Consider the following 6,376-nt stretch of genomic DNA (forward strand, 5'->3'; position numbering starts at 1 on the left):
ATAAATCCTAAGCTTGGAACTGAGATGAAAACGTAGCTTGGGTTAAGTTAAAACTTTATTAAACATATAATGTGTTTCTGTTAGTTTTTATAGAAATATGTATTTTCTATAACATTGTCTGATCCATGAAAATATTTTGGCATAATTGCCACTGAAATGTAGGACTCATACTTGACATTAAAAATGTCTTGATGTTCGTGATGGCCATTTTCAATGGAACATAAAGTATTATTTCCATGTGTGTTTGGAGATTACTTTAAAATCATATTAGAACAAAATTAGAAGAGAGTATTCTGAAAAGAAAATATTATTTTTACTACATTTTATGTCAAAAGAAGAAGAAGTGTGTTTTTATTCTTTCCAAGTGTAAATAACATCTTATACAATAAACTAAATTATGCTCTCTCCTCTTTCATCCACCTCATCACATTGTATAAGGTATTTTCTGACATTTGTCACTTCCTGATTAAGCACTTAACGTCATCTATTTATTTTGTGGGCTAACAAATCTGTTTTATTTATCTAGGCTTTCTGAGTTTATTTGACCCATTAGCTCAATAAGTAAGCTCGCCGGAGGCCCACAGTCACAACCCTAAAGACGATACGGTTGCGTATAACCGTCAACGGCCCTCCTTCCTTTCTCATCCCTTCTACGGTGTAACTCATCTTAAATGACAAGACAAACACTTCCACTCAATAAGTATTCTTCAGTTGAGATGTTTCACCTTCTCTGTAAAGAGTCTACAATGTATTTTTTCGGTTTTTTGCTGCAAACTCACAGTTTCTGCATCTCCCAATCTCACAAATCCTCTTCAAACTAAAGCTTCCAGTCCTCCTTCCCGATTTTAAGGGTGGGCGATGTAAAGATGTTGTGGTTACACCGCTGCTTTCGTTTCTGGGACGCTTGCAATCTGAAGAAAAAAGGCGACCTAATTAGGTTCGACTTGACGAGAAGGTACTTATAAACTTGCGTTATACATTTTTCCTTTGATTGATTCCAGGTTTGCCTACTTTAATGAGTCTAGAATCCACGATGTCTAAAATTTGCAGTCAAACTTGATTCAAGATTTCAATCGCAACACATAGGCTTAACAATTTCAAGAATCTATTCAGGGAGGGTGGATTGTATGAGCTTAGTAATTTCGATGTTTCTAGAAGCAACAACCACTTCAAGTTTTTCGATGTACATGTTTGTATTGGATTCACCAAAAATACCAACTTTGTCGAGGTATGGAGACGCCGGAAGGCATTTTATTAGTGAATTTCAGGTTTCATAAGTATGAGTACTAATGACATTTATTTTCCAAGTATGTATTTCTCCTAATATACCTATTTTAAAAGCATAATGATCTCTTTTTAATTCAGCCAATGTCAACAATGTTTTATCAGATATTTTTGGTGAGTTTGTTAGTGCAAAGATGACATCACAATAAGGTAATGCAGAACATAAATCAAGAGACAAACAAGTACAAGCAACCCTTAAGCTTTATTAGAAATCGCCTTGCACACTCTTTTACAAGTTCTGCTTAATCAGCTTTACACAGTCTGTTACACCCTAACAACTACTACTGAAAGATTCCTAAGCTACCCGCTTGTGTCTCTCTTCCGTCGAGTACTTCAGCCACTGCTTCAGCACGACACAGAACACTTCCAAGAGCTTCTCTCTCTTTCTATAAGATCAGCCTCTGTGTCTCTATCTCTATACAGACGACCCCATAGCTATCTTATAGTTATTCTCCATGTTCCCGAAACCCTAGTCTCCAAGGCAACATGTAAGGACATCTTCCATAACAATAAGTGCAACTTTCCTTTTCTTGGAATGCACTTATTCCTCTTTCTTTAAGTCATAAACTTGCTCCTCAAGTTTATTCCTCTTTCCATATCTCCAAGATACTCCCTTGCTCTCCAAGTCTACATGACTCCAGTTCAGCATCTTGACTCCACATGGTCTTCACCACTTAACCCGACGTCTGCTTCAGCAACTACGTCAGCGACTACTTCAGGGCAGACATCTTACATCTTCAATCCCCTTTTAGCTTTGTGTGCCGATCAAGCACAACACTCTTCTGGTTCAACAACCACGTTCCTCACCTGGAAACTTTCATACCAAATGTGCTTTTCTCCCCCCACGAGATGTGCACCACACCATGCTTTTGTCCCCCATGAGATATGCATCCTCTGTACCAGAATATCACCATTCTCCCCCTGCTTGATTGCATACTAAGCTAAAACAGATGCTTAGATGTCAAGCTTTACAGAACTACCGTCTGTTTCTTCATGTATAATCATGACACAGCCCCTGCTGCAGCGGAATAACAAGTACTGCATCACGATCTGAAGCACCTGTCGAGCTACCTCTCGGCCCACTTCTGTTGAGGACCTGGCTACCTTCATGTGTCGTCTCCTTGACCATGAGCCCTTCCCCATCCGCACTGAGTGCCCTCTGCGCTCGTTGCTATTGTCTTGGAGTGATTTCACACCCCTGAAGATCATCTCGCACCACTTCCTGACGCACTTCGATCTCCTTCCCCTTTGTGTCACAAAAAACTTTGTGTCCAGACTCCACGCTTGATGCTTCTTGATCTTCCTGAAGATCACTCATAACAGAGCTGCATCCATGTTCTGATGTCTCATCCTTGATCTCATTAAGTAAGCCACTCTTGGCTAAGGACACCTCTTCAACCCTCCTGGGCTTAGTGAACGTCTTGTTCACCTTCTTGGCCATGTTTCTGCTCTTTTCACGAGCAAAACACTCTACCTTCTTGTGTCCAACCTTCCCAGAACCAACAACACATCCGATGTTGCTTCTTGCTTGGCCTGACACAGTTGCCGATGCACCGATCAGTCTCCTTCCTTGTACCAGCTGCACAACCATGCTTCAGAACCTCCTGTCTGACCTTCGTGTTGTTGCACTGATGTACTACTTTCGGCTTGTTACTCACAGCTGTGCGCTGTAGAACTTTCTGCCTTACTCCCTGTGGTACGTCCCGACGTACTTCCTGACAAGCTCCTTTGGCTCCACTTTTTGATGTGCTCCCATGCACGAAATGTGATAGCCCCTTATGTTGTACTTCCTTAGTACTCTCAGCTCCTCGATATCCCAGTCCCCAATTCGCCTTGGCTGGTTGACCCATCGAGAGTATCTTATCCAACTCTTTGGATCCACTGTTGAGCATCCTGACCTGTTTGCGATTCTTAGTCAAATCATGTTCCAGCCTCATTGCTCTCTCACGTTCATCAATAGCAACCTCCCTCAGTTTGCTAACCTCCTTCTCCAGAGACTCATAATTCTCATTTACAGCAGCAAGTTCTTCAGCAAGATCTTCATACTGCTCACGGCTCTGCACCAGATCGTGTTGCAACCTCAGATTCTCATTCTTGAGATTCAACCACTTGTTGAGCATCACTTGATAATCCTGAGAGTCTGTACTGACATCTGAATCCGAGGATTCACTAGATTTCTCCTTGCATGCACCAAATGCAACCATATTCTTCATCACCTTTCCATCTTTTTCAGACTCTGAATCATCAGACGACTGCAATGGAACTCCTTTTCCCTTCTTTGAGTTTGGACATTCACGCCGTGTGTGTCCAACACCTCCCCCCTCAGAACACTTAAGTTCTCTTGGCTGTGCTACAGGACAGTCAACTCTTATGTGACCAACGCCTCCACACTCATAGCACCTGAGACTTTCTCTCCTTCTGCCATTGCCACGATCACCTCCCTGGCGACCATACTGATTCCTCCCACTAGAAGAATTCGTCTTACCAAAATTCCTGACCAGCATACCAATGTCATCTTCAATCTTCTGAAACCTATCAGTATCTTTGTCAGCTACAAGCGCCACACTCCTTGGTGCACTTCTTGATGTAGAGACTGAACTACTGTCTGTCTCCATCTCTTGTGCCTTCAGCATACCCACAAGCTTGTCAAACTTGAGCTCATCTGTGTTTTAAGTCATCTGCAAAACCGCCTTGTGAGCTCCAAACTTTGTTGGAAGACAGCGTAGTAACTTCTTTACCAGCTTCTTCTCCTTGTACTTCTTCCCAAGTACAAATGCTTCATGCACCATAGCACTGAGCTTGACATTGAAGCTCGCCACAGAATCATTATCAGACCACCTGAGATTCTCAAACTGCGACCCAAGATGATCTAGACGTGTCCTCTTGACACTCTCATCTCCTTCAAATCAGCTGAAACTGCTCTGCTTCAACAGCTCCAAAAATCACTGACAACGCCTTTGCATTAAATTTTGATGCATTCCGTTCTGCCTCTGACCAATCCTCTTTTGGCTTAGGCTTCTTCTCACCTCCTGTGACTATGGTAGGCTCCTCCCAACCAATCTCCACAGCTGTCCACGCATCTTCATTGATTCCTCGAATCATCTGCTTCATGCAAGCCTTCCAATGACCATACTGGTCCGCATTCAACACGATCGCCTTCTGCACAGAGATAATCGTGTCCATCTTCACTTTCAGGATCACACCAGTAACTTAGGTGACCCGCTCTGATACCACTTGTTAGTGCAAAGATGACACCACAATAAGGTAATGCAGAAGATAAATCAAGAGACAAACAACTACAAGCAACCCTTAAGCTTTATTAGAAATCGCCTTGTACACTCTATTACAAGTTCTGCTTAATCAGCTTTACACAGTCTGTTACACCCTAACAACTGCTACTGAAAGATTCCTAAGCTACCCGCTTGTGTCTCTCTTCCGTCGAGTCCTTCAGCCACTGCTTCAGCACGACCCAGAACACTTCCAAGAGCTTCTCTCTCTTTCTATAAGATCAGCCTCTGTGTCTGTATCTCTATACAGACAACCCCATAGCTATCTTATAGTTATTCTCCATGTTCCCGAAATCCTAGTCTCCAAGGCAACATGTATGGACATCTTCCATAACAATAAGTGCAACTTTCCTTTTCTTGGAATGCACTTATTCCTTTTTCTTTAAGTCATAAACTTGCTCCTCAAGTTTATTCCTCTTTCCATATCTCCAAGATACTCCCTTGCTCTCCAAGTCTACACGACTCTAGCTCAGCATCCTGACTCCACATGGTCTTCACCACTTAACCCGACGTCTGCTTCAGCAACTGCGTCAGCGACTACTTCAGGGCGGACATCTTACATCTTCAATCTCCCCCTTTTAGCTTTGTGTGTCGATCAAGCACAACTTTCTTCTATGTGATGATTACTATCCAAATGGACAAGTAGGGGATCCTAAAGAAAATAGTGTTATACTGTTGAGATTGTTTAGATGTGTGGTTTACAGTGGGTTTGATATCCCTAACCTACTTCTGCAGGACAACAACTGTTTGTGTCAGCGTATTTGACAAGGTTTCTACTATCCTACATGAAAAATTGGTTGTCTTGGATCTGGAACCAAAGGCCATGGTTGAAAGTTTGCAACCAACTCAATCCCAAAATAGTTGGAGGTATACATGTTTTGTTTAAAATTTTCATTTATAAAAACATCATAGCGTAAGTTTAATTACCTGACCACGATCTTATTTCAGATCACCTATACCTAAATACTACCTCAAGGACGCACTTCTACTTCGACAACAAAAGCGAAGCCACTCAGGTTTTTTCAAAAAAAGTAAGTAACTTGAAACAAAAGTTGATGTTCTTCGTATGATTTGTATTGTTTCAAATCATAGATTACACCACATTTCGCAGGTTACGTCGATGTGAGAAAGAATCCTCTTCTACTTCTTGCAAATATGGTGGTGTTAAGAAACTCGAGACTGACACACTCTCTGTGCTTAATAGCTACGTCCTCAATTCATCCCCACATGCACTTTCACTCGCTAATGACAAATGATTTAACTCCAATCAGGTTTACCACTCATCCTACTGCATTTACATCCCCTTGAACTTGTGTAAACTCTAGGAAATTGAGTTCGGTCTCTGATATTAAGACAATGAATGGATGTTCCTACATCTCCTGCTCAAAGTGCTCACGGAAACTGCAACGTGGATTCTATCATTCACGTGCACTGGATGCAATGATGAGAGAGCAGTTTGTATAGTAAGGCAAAGGTTTGAAACCAAGTTATAAGTTAATGTATGCAGTTAAGGCATTCGGTTGCGAAAGGCATGGTTGAGTGACGCATTCTGGACTTTCAAACTTGTAGGTATCGGGTAGTGTTGTCGGTCTCACGCAGCACAAATTCAGCAATTTTTGTGGCCTTCGATGATCCAATAACCAAGCTAACCAGCGTGCATCTGAGGTTACTCAACTAATGGTATGAACATTATAATTAAATTGAGGAAACCTGGTTTTCTGTTAAGAACCTGACTTAAACGTTCTTAAATGTCATTTAGACTAGACGCAGCTGGAGAAGGTCAGCGGAGTGCCTCAAAGATATTG

The sequence above is a fragment of the Brassica oleracea genome, chromosome C8 (genome assembly GCF_000695525.1).
Source record: "Brassica oleracea var. oleracea cultivar TO1000 chromosome C8, BOL, whole genome shotgun sequence".
Classification (NCBI taxonomy): domain Eukaryota; kingdom Viridiplantae; phylum Streptophyta; class Magnoliopsida; order Brassicales; family Brassicaceae; genus Brassica; species Brassica oleracea.